Raw genomic sequence first — 14,597 nt, forward strand, 5'->3', positions numbered from 1 at the left:
GTTGGATCCTGGGATTTACTCCAAGAATTTACAACAGTTTCTCAAAAATGAGAGAATTTCCCTTGGATGAAATACACTTAAATTAAAGAAGTTTAGAGTCGTTGCGAAATGTTTTCTTTGTCTTGGCTTGATCCCGCAATACTCCATTTTGCGGAAATTGTGCTTGGGAAGGATATATTTTAACAGACTGTTCCAACAAGCTGGAGTCCTGGAATGCATAAATTGTAAACGGCGGCGGCGACAGGACCGCAGCACTTAATAATCTTCCTGCCCCTTGATCACCAAGTCAATGGATCTCATCATAATATGGATGAGGTGCAGCATTTTGATTGTACTGATCGGTTAGATTTTGGTTGTGTTAGCGCGATATTCAAGAGGAACCTTTCTCAATGGAAGATCTTAACTCAGCGGTTAAAAAAAAATCGTAATAATAGATGTCCTGGTATGAACCTCATTGAAGGGAAAGTTATTAAGAGTTTCTTCAAACCGTTTCCTGAGCATCTTCTTCTTGTTTTCGACAAATGCCTGCTTGAAGGAATTTTTGTCCCGCCTTGGAAGGATGCTCTTCTTAAGATAATTTTGAAGTCACTTGAAAATCCTAAAAGTCAGCCCTCTTCTTATTGTCCACTTGTTTGGACAAGGTCAATGAACGCATGCTTTCACAGCGAATATTCCAAAATACTCAAGAAAACTTGGGTATAAACAATATGGCTTTACTCCTGGTCATGATACAGGGGATGTTTTAAAATCTTTGGTTAAATTGATTATAGATTCCAATGCAAAATATGATTTTGGCGTTTTCGTTGATTTTGAAGTAGGTTTTTGATAATATCTCTTGGGACAGCGTTTTATTGATGCTTCGCCTCGCAAAATGCTCCCTCAGCGTTGTAGCGTCATATTCGATTATTTTAAGGAAAGATCTTTTACGGTTAAGTCTAGTTGGATGGCTCCAGTTTGTAGAACTGTCTGCACTGATGCGGTACAGATTGTCACAAGGGAAATGCCAATTGACCTCTTTCTGATTTACGGAGTAATGAATTTCAACATTCGGCATGGAACTACTTTTATTATTCCTGATCTGTAGTTGGATTTGGCTAATGATCCTAAGAATGAGGCCAAGCGAATCTTAGATATCTTAGTGACTTTAGTTGTTAGTGCGATGATATCTAGTTTTTAGTGGGTGATGTTAGTGCGATGATATCTTCTATCGATGGGGCATCAATCTGGCAAGTTAGCAGCTTGGTAAGTGTTGACAGATTTTTTTGAGGACAGTGAGTTTCCAGGAGGTCATGCCTAGGTTGACTAGGAGAATGGATTTCGAGATAGTGAAGGGGTTCTCTCCCAGACGGTTCAGCCACCGCAGAATCCAATATTCCATTGACAGAAATTTGCTACATCGAGAGGTAGATGCAGAAGACCAGATTTCTGAGGCATATAGTGGCATGGGTGTGAGACATCTATTAATGTATTGTTCAATCAGTTTGGTTTTGTGACAACCTGCGAGCTCCTGGCGGATAGCCCAGAAAGCAGCATAGGTCTTCTATGTCTTTAGGAAGTGTTCCTTGAAATTTAAGTCTTGGTCCCACGTTAAGTCTTCAACCCTCGCCTGAGATGAAACTTTGGGGACTGACTCACCATTAACTGTAACTCGAATGTCATTCTTTACCTTCCTCTTCGTGATTGTCATGTGGGCTGACTTGGCATTGTTGAGTTGGAGTCCAGCTCGCTGTGAAAAGTCAATTAACTGTTGAATTTGCTTGGAGGTTTCATTATTAATTTCTTGTATCTGTTTGGGATCTTTTGAATTGATTAAGAGCTTCTGAGAATGGTTTGAGCAATCTCAATGATAATGGGATTCTTGCTGTTGCTAAGATTATGATCCTGAGGGGAGGAAAACTCAAATTGAGGAAAGACAGTTGTAGAATAGACGTGCAGAAATTTGCCTTTAGTCAGCGGATGTTTTATTGCAGGAACGGACTTCCATCTGTCGTTGTAGAAGTTGATAGCTTAAATAAAATCAAGGGAGGAGTGGACAAACAATTCGAGCGATTTTTTTTTTTTTTTTTGGTTGATGCAGTATAAGTTTGTCTTGTATCACAATGCCTCTACTACTGCTAACACTGATGGTAATATGTTGGGACTTCTCTTGAGGACAGAATTTGCAGGCCTTTTCATGATTGTGAAGGATGGATTTTTTTTTTTTTTTTAATATTTACTTATTTATTTTATTATTTTCTTTGAGGGTATAGGAAATCCTGGCGTTTCACTGCCTTGAACAGGCTGTTTCATTGAACATTCAATTTTATTTTAAATTATTATTTTAATTTATTTATTTGTATATTTTATTTATTATTTTTTTTATTTTTCCAAACTCATTTGGACTCATTCATGTAGTACATATTCCTCCATGTATATTGTCTTTAAATTGCGTGTTCTGAGTTCGAATTTCTGTTTGCTAGACGAAGAACCCGAGTTTTCAGGAGAAAAAAACCCTGCTACCCTCGCCTGAGATCGACTAACTCAGCCAATTTGTGAAAATGGCCGATAAAAATTCATTCCTTACTTCACAGAAGGGACTCGAACTCAGGTCTTTGGCAAAGAATTCAAATAAAAACAGCAAAGACGTCCAGGTTTATACGTAGAAGCAGAGGTTGAATCAATTGGCTCACTTCCTGTTCATGGGTTAACTGTTGATGACTCTGCTCAGGTTGCGGACAAATTGAACAGGTATTTTGCATGTACATTCGCACCTGAGGAATTCTTTAGTAGGAGATACAAAAGTTTATCAAACTCTAACGAGGTGCTAAATGACTTTGTGATAACTGAAAGGAAAGTGGAGGAGAAATTGTTGAACAAGGACTTAAAAAGCCCCTGGGGAGGATGAAATGTATCCCATTATACTAAGGGAGGCAGTAAAGGAGTAAGAAAACCCTTAGCCATAATTAGGAGATCATTCTTGGATTGTGGGGAAGTTCCTATGGTCTGGAGATGTGCGAATGCATCCTCAGTTCATAAACTGGATCAAAAGGAGGCATTTGTAATTACAGACCTGTTAACTTAACGTCTGTTCCATGTGAAATAATGGAGTCACTGAATAAGAAGTAATGCAGGACCATTTGGACAGGCGTGCAATTATACTGCAATCAGAGAATGGATTTGTCAATAGGAGAGGCCTTGTCTAACCAAGCTGGTAGGTTACTATAACGCAGTGACCAAGGAACTGAATGCAAAAAATAATTTTGACATCATATACTTGGGTTTCTGGAATGCTTTTGGAATGCAGTGTTGCACACAAATGACTGCTGTATAAACTAGAGCAATGTGGGTATTAAGTACAAGTAATGCTATGGATGAAGGGACAGTTAGGTGGAAGAAGACGGAGAGTGGTCATCAATGGGACTACTCTTCGTGGAGTAATGTAATTGGTGGAGTTCCCTAGGGTTCATTGCTGGGTCCATTGTAGTTTTCAATATTTAGCAACGATATTATCAGGCTAAATGTCTAAGTTTGCAGATGATACAAAGGATGGCAGGGTGGTTAACAACCATCATTGGAGTGAGCTACTGTAACAAGATCTAGGAAAATTGGGTCAATGGGCTGCGAAATGGCATTGGAAGTTTAACATTGACAAATTCAGGGAAGCAGGAACTCCAGAGTAACTTATTAACTGTGTGGTATTACACTCAGTAGCAGATGAAACTTTGTAGCAGTAGCACAATTACTCCGAGATTAAAATGATCTCGGAGTAATTGTGCAGTCAGACATGAAATTCTCTGAGCAGTGCAGACATGCTGCCAGGACAGCTCATGCGGTTTTGTCAATGATATACAGAAACTTTGCCAGCAGGGATAGGGAGGTGATTATCCTTTTGTATAAGGCCATGGCGAGGCTGCTTCTTGAGACTGTCTACAGGTCTGGATGCGTCACTTAAGAAGGATATAGATCTGATAGAACGGGTGCAAAGAAGGGCAACCAGACTGTGAAGGGAACAAAAGGGTACTCTTACCTAGAAAGGCTTCACTTCTGCAAATTGCAACGTCTCTAGACTAGACACCTGTAGGGAGATCTGATTGAGATGTTTAAAGCGTGGAATGGATTATGCAAGCTGAATATTAATGGTATTCTTCCACTTGCTGAGACTAGATGTGGGGAGGTTTTGCCTTCAGCCAGCGGGTGGTCGATTGTTGGAACAGGCTTCCATCTGTTTTCTGTGGAAGTGAATGGGTCGAATGAATTCAAGGGAGAAACTGGACAAATTCCTGGAGGTTACGGATGGGTGAACTGTGCTTTTTTTTGTTTTTTGGCTGATGCTACTTAAGCTTGCTTTCTTGCATCATTTGTGACTACTACTACCACTACTGAAATGCAAGTTTCACAATCATAATTTCGTAAGCTGAGTCGGGTTCGTGATAGCTGTAGATGTTTGTCAATTAAACATTCATAAAGCTCCAGCAAATTAATTTCATCCTAGTATTGCTCCAATAACATACACTGTCTCTATGTTATTGGCAGACAGTAAGTTGCTGCAATAAAAACATCTGTTCCTTTTAAAACCAGACAGAAAGACATATTAAAAATTGAAACTCTAAAACCAGTCTGACGACATTTTGAAAATTTCGCAAAAATACTGGGAAGATCGTATGGTGAGCCGTAATCTGGCTAAAAGACAGGAAAAAGAAAGGGTTGTCGTAAATTCAGTCTTCAAGATGGTCAGCGAACCAAGTGGGGTCTCTCAAGTTTCATAAATGATACTGACAAGGGTATCCCAGATAAGCTGTCAAAGTCCATTGATCATTTAAAGGTGGAAGCACAGTTAACAGTCCACTCCAGGTCACGCTGCTTCAAAAAGACTTGTATCTGTTGCAACTATGGTGCGAAAAATGGCAAAATTGAATTCTTCGAAATGTAAGGTTATACTTTTGAGGTTGGTTAGACCGCATTTGGGATATTGTATTCAGTTCTGGAGTCCTCACTGATTAAACAAAAAGCACCTAGAGTTTCTGAGGATAGTTTAGAGAATGGTGACCAGATTGTCGACGAGTGCCAAACTATGCACAAATGAGTAACATCTTAGAAGGCGTGGACTCAGAGTTTGACACACAGATCTAAGACCATCATAATCACAACTCAGAATTATTTTTGGAAGTGGTGAGGCTTAGCTAACCATGAACCTCGAGGCACATTTGAGCAAATAAGCATTGGGCTCCACAATAACTCGGCAAAGGTGATTATTCATTTAGATAATTTCATTAAAAATGAATTCATTTAATTGTAGTTAATATCATAAAATCGATTCCTCATTGAAAAGCTTTTCAATGACATTCTTGTTGGAATGCTGTAAACGTTTCTCAGTGTAATATAAAATAAATTTTCTGTGTGTGATGTACAGGAGAGCCACGTACAGTCCTTGGAATTTAAAAGACAGAGATAACAAGAGTATCAGAGGGTATTTTGTGTTATCACGTGGATTCGAACTCGTGATATATGTAAAATTAGCAAATCAGTAGCCTGTACTGTCACAGACTGTGTCCGTGACGTGAAATAAAATTCAGATTACTGCCAGTTAGGGCCTGTTAGCTGTTGGCACTAAACTGTTTGATTTCCTCATCCGTTTAAATGGAAGAAGAGGAGAAAGGTACTTTAAGCGTATCAGTCTCAGAAACATGTCTCAGTTTTAGAAAGAGGCTTCTTTTGTGCGCTTCAATGGAATTTAAAACGTTAGCACTCTTGGTGTTTTATGGAAAATGGTATTATCCTTTGAGGAAATGCGTGTCGTATGTAAGATGAATGCTTTGTGAGTTGTTTATGACATGTGCTCTGCATTAAAATAAAATATTTATATCTTCAGCTGACGTAGAAATTCCAGTCATAAATATTTGAATAGACATTGGAAACGTGCCAGAAGAGACAATGACTTCTCTGAACCTTTACTTTTTGGCCACTTCTGTTATTAGTAATTATTTAACTCAAATACAAACGTGTTCTCAGTCACTTAATATGAAATTTATGAAATTACTGTGACATTCGACAAACAGGAAATTATTCGCTTCGGATACTTAGAGAAACGTCACCATATAGTAGCTTGCGAACCATGACACAATTTAGCTGAATACAATGAAGACAGTAGCTAACAGGAAATGGCCAACGTATCTATTAAATGGCTGTAAACCTTTAACAAGTTTCTGTTAGAGAAACTTATTTCACCTGATGAAGTAACCAAACTGCAAATACGAGTTTGAATAAAGCCCACTATCGTAAGGTGACCTATCCAACTCATTTTAAAAATTATAAAAAGTATAATTCTTCTTCCTTCATGTGTAAATTGGTGTAAAAGACAGAGAAAAATATATACATTACCCTACGATTAATATCTGCATATCTACAAATAACATTTATTTACAGGAAATGTCTGTGTGTGTTGCGACAACGTCGACTTCAGTTCAGAGCGGACAATTATTTTCAGCGCTCTCCTGTTAGGTTCAGAGGTTTTCCCAGGCTTACCTTAGGGATCTTCATTTGAAATATCACGTACAGACTGATTGCATATTTATAGCTGTGTATAACTCGTGATGCTTGGGTAGAACGTGACTACTATCAATGGAAAGGTGCACAGATATTAACTGTAGTGCAGTGTATATTTGTCCAACGATTCCTTATATTTACACACAGTTAATTTATCATCAAAGTCATTATCTTCGTAGATGTTACAGAAAATATTTTAATAGCTGGAAAGGCTCTTCTTGAAAAATTTCAGTGACGTCACTCATCTGAAAAGCTCGTGCCTTCATATTCTGTAAATGTCGACTCGCATAGATAACATTTTTCTTCTAACAAATGTTGTTTATTTGTTTAGCAGTTCTGTCTAGAACGCCTAGTGGGTTTGGCGTATTTCCAGAAATTCTTTGCAAACCCTTGTATGCAAGTGCCATCTTACGGTCTTTTCTTTGAAATTGTACTCAAATCTTGCTATAAAATGTAACTTGATTGTGTCATAAGGAGAAATTGCTCAAAATATCAAAATATTCTCCAAAGGCAAAAAAATAAATAAATAAATAAACTAGGAAACCTGGTAACCTGGTTTAAATCATTGAAAACATAACGAGATTGCAATCACATTATCGAGGAAAAACACTTTAATGTTTTTCTCTAATTCTCGTGCCATTGATGACGTTGAAAATGAAGGTACATTCTTACCATGTATAATAATGGTTTAGTTTTGCAAAAAGAAAACAAGACAAAAAAAAAAAAAAATTGAATAAACAGTTGAAACTTTCCCTTAAAATATCAAAATCAAATCTTCATGAATTTATTAAAAAAAAGTGCATTTGATCAGCGATAGCGTAGCGAATCTGAAGGCCCTGGGCCTTTTTCTTAATTATGTACTAATTTTTTACTAGATTTTATAAGTATAAGATTAAATGAATTTTCTGGAAGTTTATACAAGCGATTGGATATCCAACTATATATCAAGCAGATTGTAGCACGCCATGTATTGCGGAAGTATCCCAAACAAATAAAATTCGGGGATTGAATACACGGTGATCTTTCCTCATTACCGTTTAATGTCTACATGAATGATCCGGCCCTAATTCCCTTTGCCAGATGGAGTGTGGTTATTATTTTATTTTGATGACATCAAGCTTTTAAAAGTCTTACAAAACAGAAAACGATTGTGCACATTTACAGATGTATCCTGGATACAGATGGTATCCAGCACACTGGCACTCCTGATGCACATTACTTTTAATCATAAAACATGTTCTTCGATGTACCCAATACCACTTTATGCCAATATCATATGATCAACTGTACCAACAAAATATTTTATCAAATTCCTGAGTCTAGGTAATAAGGAACCTTGACATAATACTACATTCATGAATTACCTTCCCAAAAGCAATAGACAAAGACACAAACGGCAAAGTACAAACCGATCACCCGACTCCCAACAACGTACAATTTCCTGACCAGTTGTATAACAAAGAAGATATGAGATCACTTGGACTGCCAGAACATCTGGCCAAGCAGCAGAAGAATGTAAGCTGATGAGCAAAGGATCCAAGGAGCAACTGACCATTGACACTACAGTTATGGAGTACCGAAACTTGTACACAGCCTACATCGACTACCAAAAAGCTTTCGACACCGTGTCCCATTGCTAGTTGATAGAGACAATGCAGATCTACAAAGTCAACTCGCCACTGACACACTGCCTACAAGCAACCATGACAAAATGAAGGACCACCACAGAGTTTAGAACATCATGACCAGATCGATCACTATCAGAAAGGAAGGTTAGGTTCCGGGGAGATGCCCTGAGCCCACTATGGTCGTGACTATCACTCAACCCGCTGTCCACCACGCTCAATAACAGGAAGTACGGATATAACAATAAAAGAAGAGGAGATGAACATGTACACCCTCTCTCACCTGATATGCATGGATGACATCAAACTCTATGGTACAACTGAGAATCAACTCCAACATTTGCTTCAGGTCACCAAAGAGTTCATCACTGACATCAGGATGCAGTTTGGCTGAGACAAATGCAAAATCCATGGATTGCATCAAGGACATCGATTCGAACGAAACTATCCGCTGAAGACCAGTGAAGAGATTGAAGACATGACAGAGGGAGAGATCACAAATATCTAGGGATGATGCAAGCTCGCTAGTTAGAACACAAGGAGATCAAGATCCTCCTGACTGAGAAATAACATCAGAGACTAAGAAGCCCGATAAAATCAAAGTAAATGGAGGAATCATCGTCACATCCATAAACACTTAGGCAGTCCCAGTATTAATCTACTACTTCGGGATCTTAGATTGGACCAACATCGAGCTGGAGGAGATTTTAGATCGACCAGGATAATAATTACCAAGAGTCGCACACCCCACCACTTGTTCATGAAGTCGACAATCGAGAGATAGATCATAGCCCGGCAAGTGGGTGGGAATCGACTCACTGTACAAGAAAAATAGGCGATAAAGAAGCTGTGGGATTACTTCCTGGAAAACAATGCACCAATCTACCAAGCCCTAAGAAAGATAAACAAACGGCCACAACGCTAAACCTTAACAAGGAGACTCCACTCACACTGACAGAAGAAGCAATGACAGAAAGAGGGGCGAAGAAGGTGCCTCATGGCAGATATTGCAATGATTTTCAGCAAGACTAAATAAAAAAGATCACTTCCAACGCTTGAATCCAGAACAGAAGAATCTGTCATCGAGATTGAAACATTCATGCTCGCCATCTAAGATCGGGTAATAAACACCAGGAAGTGCAAGAAATACATCACCAAGGAACACGGAGTGACAGATGACACATGTTGACGATGCCACTTGGCCTGAGAAACAGTCTAGCACATCGCGCAGGGTGCAGAGTGATCACACAGACGAAGTACACCCATAGACACGACAAGATCGCCAGGATAATACATCAGAAGCTAGAGCAAAAATTGCAGTTGATCGAAGAAAGTGTACCGTATTACAAGTACGAACCTCAGGCCGTATTAGAGACCACTACTTACAAACTATACTGGGACCGCGACCGCGCAATAATAATAGTAAACAAGATGATCCTACTCAACAGACCAGACATAACCCTCATTGACAAGAAGGAAATGGCTACGAGGTAAAGATCAGGAAGTACTCAGAACTAAGACAAGAATTCAAGAAAATTGTGTCATATGGAACAAGTAATGACCATCCCGACCATCGTGTCAAACATCGGTATGGTGCCACAGAGCCTCCACACGAACCTAGCAGCAACAGGACTCCCAGAGAACTCCAGAAAACCGCGATCCTGATCACCCATATGCCATTAAGTTAGTTTCTCGACCATCAGTTTTAACAATAGCAACCGGACACCACCAACCACGCTATGCACTTGGTAGCAATACTAGTCACGAGGCGGAAAATTCCCTTAAAAGAAAAAAATTATACAATATTTAGGTTTCTATAATACCACTTAATTCATAATGAAATTCATTCTGAAATCTTATAAGATGAATTTAGAATTAAAAACAGGAATTTTCAAAATAGTCTCGGCCGATTTTAAAGCTTCCAAAAACATTGGCAATTCAAATCTTTGCCATCAAATATTCAATTTCATTAATTGCTAACAAGCAAGACAAATAACAACACGATTATTTTATTTTATATGACTTCCCAATGAATGTGAATATAAACGTAATTGCAGGGCGGAATTTTGATCCACCGGTTGTTATAAATTCAAACTTTATCAGTTCCCAAAGAGAAAATACCCCACTGGTACTGTTTTTGCTGTGTCATATCTGTACCGTGATTGCGCAATTAACTCAGCATGGGCTGGACCTTGCAACGCATCACGCAATTTAAATAACTCACACAGTAGCACAAATTCATCTTTTCCAAGTCTAATTGATCAGTTCTCTTTCTATTTCTTTCCTTCATTAACTATTTAAATTACTAACAGCGCTGCTGGATTTGTTTACAGTCCTCTCCGTGTTTGTAGATGGTTGACATGTCGTCATACAGAGTGGGAACCGTTTTACGATTGCGTAGAAAGAACTGAGATCACCTTGAAGCAGAAAGTAGTCGTACTACATCCCTTGATTATGCTGCTCATATAATTGAAGACATTCGGATATGCTACTTCAAGGTAAGTGCAGTTCCTTTTTTCTTCTTTAGCAGTCCGTTTAAAAGAGAATTTTTTCTCCTGTTGGAAATTTCCTTTCGTTTGTGTCATTTCAGGCACTTTTCAACTGCTCTACAGTTCATTTATTAATTATTCAACCAGATCTATCCAGTAACTACCAACGTGGTCCTTTTTTATAAACAGTAGACATTGCCACAATCTACACATTACAAATTTAGTTAAATCCGTGTAATAAGATAAAAGGAAAACAGTATAAACTTAAATAAGAGGAAGAGCATAATCAGTTTTCACATTAAAGGGATCAACTGTTATTACATTTAAGTTCTCTCTCGTGAGTAGCACAGTTGGTGAAATCGCCGATCTCAATTTTTATGGTCCTCTTTCACAACGTGACCGAGTTAGTCGGTCTCAGGCGAAGATAACATGGTTTTTTCTCCCGGAAATGTGTTTTTCGTTCATTAAAACGAAAATTGACCAAAGAACACACGAAATTTATGGACAGTATATACACAGCAATATGGCCTTAGTCGCTGATGCTCCTAAAACCCCAAAAAATGTTTATACTCTTCAGTATGTTCGATAGCGTCAAGTTTGCTGGGTATTTCTTTCACCTGGAGTCTAATTTTGAAATGAATTTCGCAGCAGGTTCCTTCAGAACGATATGTAAATAAATATATATATATATATACTTCCCTACAATTAACATCCGGGCACCTGCCTTTAGACAGGTAATAACACAATAAAAGAACTTTTATTGTGTTATTTAATATTTTGCTTTTATGACGACCTTTAATATTCGCTTGATACTCTAAACCAGCTTTTTATAAATGTCAGGTGATATGTTCCTCCACTCGGCCTTCAACGCAGCCACCACTTCGGCCTTGTTCTTTAGGCGATCTCGACGTGCACGTACCCGACGACCAAATACATTGCAAAGATGCTCGATAGGATTCAGATCAATACTCTGGGCTGGCCAATCCAAATTTGCCACACCCATATCCTCAAACCACTTTGTTACGACCCGAGCAGTATAGCATGGCGCGTTGTCTTGCTGATACAGGTATGGGCCTTCCCCGAAGTATTGCCATAATGTTGGAAGTGCATAATTGTCCAGGCTGTCTTGGTATTGCACAGCATTCATGGTTTTGTCGATAACGACTAATGGGCCCAAGCCAAACCATGACACTGCCTCCACCAAACTTCATTGTTGGGAGGATACAATCAGGAAGGAACTGTTCCCCTGGCATTCGCCACACCCAGGAACGGCTATCCGACTGGTAGAGCGCCAATCTCGACTCGTCTGTCCATAGGACTGTTTTCCATTGCTCTACAGTCCAGGATTCGCGCTCATTACACCAAGTTAATCGGCGTCTAGCATTTATTGAGGTGATAAATTCTGTTGAACTGTTGAGGTAATTCTGTTGAACGTGTTATCTTGCATGCGCACTTTTGCAATCGTCTGTTCGAAGCCCAGTGTGCATATTTATAGCAGGTTCCGTGACGTGTTGCATGCATAGGATCTGTTTCCCCATCCATGGAGGGGTGTTCGTACATTAATGGTAGGGAAGTAGGGAAAATACCATCTACATTATTTCATTGGCATGATTTTCATCATTTTTAATAACTGATTTCTATCCTTCTAATGAATCCAATAAAGGAATGAATTCATTACAAATTTCACTTACACATGCAATGCAATTCAATTCTTCTTGATAGATCCAACTCATCATTTTCTATTAATTTTTCTGTTGTACCGTGTGTGGTATCAGAATGTTTGAAGAAATCAAATAATGGATTGAAATATTTATCTAAATATTTCACCGAGGAAAACCATGACTTCCAACATATAATGTCTTGTCTTGGAAATAATTTTGGAGAAAGTTATTGTTAAATTATTTCCAAAACTTTTATATACTTTGACTTCATTTTTCTGGAGATATTTTCATTTTGATTATTGCTTCATTAAGAGATTATAATTCCTGTGTTTCTTTCTAACTGGTTTTTTATGCCCAAAACTGTAAATTAAAATTTGATTTCCTGTTAAAACTTTGAAACTATTAACAAAGGAATATGGAGCTGAATCAGAAACAAGCCTTAACAGATTTGTATAAGAAGTATTATATTTTTTTAAAATGTCATAAATAGTTTGATGACAAGTTGTTGTTGTGGGGTTTCAGGAGCATCAGCGACTAAGGTCCTATTGTTCCGTGTATACTATCTCTAAATTGCGTGTGCTCTCTGGCCGATATAGGTTGCTGGACGAAAAACCATGCAGCCATCGCCTGAGACCGACTAACTCAGCCAAGTTGTGAAAAAGGCCCATAAAAAGTACTCCCACCATCCACGGGACTTGATCTCAAGTCTTTTGCACCCATTGTGGGGGAGAACGATGATTCTACCAACAATGCTACCAACGAGGGATTCACCTTTGTTTTGTTTGATTACTGCTTTAATGCTGTCAACAAATTGCAAAATATTCCCTTCTTAAACAATTCCACACAAGGTAGAATTCCCCAGAAGCGTGTACATATTTGTTGAAATATTGTGGCACTGCAGGATCATCCAACTTTTCCAGAGGAATATTTGCTTTGAGGCACATCAATACCGTGTCTTCAATAAAAATGGAATTGTTCCCCTTTTCATTATTCCTAGTTTCCAAAATCCCTGTTATTATTGACTCGGGACTGTAAGATTGGCTGGTGGAAGGTTTTGATAGTCATCACACGTTTGACATGTTTAAAACGTTTATGTAAATGCCTTCACCTTTGAATTTTGCTGGTCTCTCATGAATATCAATTATTAGCATTACTAGAGGAATAAATATTTTCGAGTTATTTTTCACTGAATAAAATTTTAATGAGTAATTATTAAATAATCTTTATTTACAAATGAAATTATGAGTTTGGTTATTATTCGGAAAATTTACATTTCATAAGCAACATACCATTATGTGAAAAATTGCAGGATTCAGAAAATAACTTGGAAAATAAGATCGTCCATTTTTAACCGCCAACGGATTTAAGAAGGTCCCATTTTGTTGAAGGAATTCTTAATTTTCGTAACAATTTCGCATTTATTTTGCCTATATCTCAAAGTGAGAAAAAGACGGGTCTCTATCGATTGTACATCAATGAAAAATAATAATAAATACAGATTTTGCTGGGGCCTAGAAGGCTGCAACAGTGCTAGTATCTCCAAAGTTATCTCAATCCCCAAAAAAGTAAAATAAAAATAATAAATAAGAGGGTAAAAAAACAGAATAAAGAAACATATCAGGAAAATCGAATTCAATTAGCCCTCAAGGGTTCCTGTTTTTTAATACATTGTATCGAGAGCGATTTTTGTTATCTTGTCCTTGGTAAACTCGGTTAAGTCGTCCTCTAGTTGACGAATGTGCATGATCGAAAGGGCTTCTGCTGACACAAATATAGCCGAAAGCCATAAACGATTTCTTGTTAGCTGTAGAGAGGAAAATGATCTAATTGCAGGCTTTTAGGTTGTCAGTAGGCCACGCCCCAAAAAGGGCTAGATATTACGCCGACAAACATTTTATTTGTTGGCCATTCATCAGTATGTGGTTGGGGTACGTGATGTTCACACGTTACTCCATCGAGTATCCATTATTCCAGGAAAGAGATGTTTCTTCAAGATGGGTACATCAAACGCCCTTATTTTACAGCTGTTGAGTAGACTGAGGATATCTGGGAATAGTTTTAATTTTGTGGACTGCGATATTGCGTTGTTCTCCAGAGAGTTTTCTTAGATTGTTCAGCATAATCCCAATATGGCAAACGTATCTTAAAATAGGATCAAAAACTTGGAATCTCTATGCTTATAGACCACTGGAACAGGGGTTCCACAGAGTGAGGGATTGCATGATTACGGACGATTATTTAAGTAAGAAGATCATCACTATGGATTCGTCCGGATAAAGGCGTACAGTTTTAGGGAGGTA

At 38.2% G+C, this 14,597-nt stretch overlaps 1 protein-coding gene across 1 annotated transcript in view; it reads left to right on the top strand.

The window, feature by feature from the left end:
- Positions 1-10,570: 10,570 nt before the first annotated feature.
- LOC150091686 (very long chain fatty acid elongase 7-like) overlaps positions 10,571-14,597 on the top strand; it is a 51,619-nt gene continuing 47,592 nt past the window's right edge. The window contains exon 1 of the mRNA XM_090385200.1: positions 10,571-10,645. The gene's annotated coding sequence lies outside the window, so the exon portion shown is untranslated. The remainder of the gene's footprint in view (positions 10,646-14,597) is intronic.

The sequence above is a fragment of the Mastigoproctus giganteus genome, chromosome 1, assembly GCF_048544385.1.
Source record: "Mastigoproctus giganteus isolate SK-2022 chromosome 1, ASM4854438v1, whole genome shotgun sequence".
Taxonomy (NCBI): domain Eukaryota; kingdom Metazoa; phylum Arthropoda; class Arachnida; order Uropygi; family Thelyphonidae; genus Mastigoproctus; species Mastigoproctus giganteus.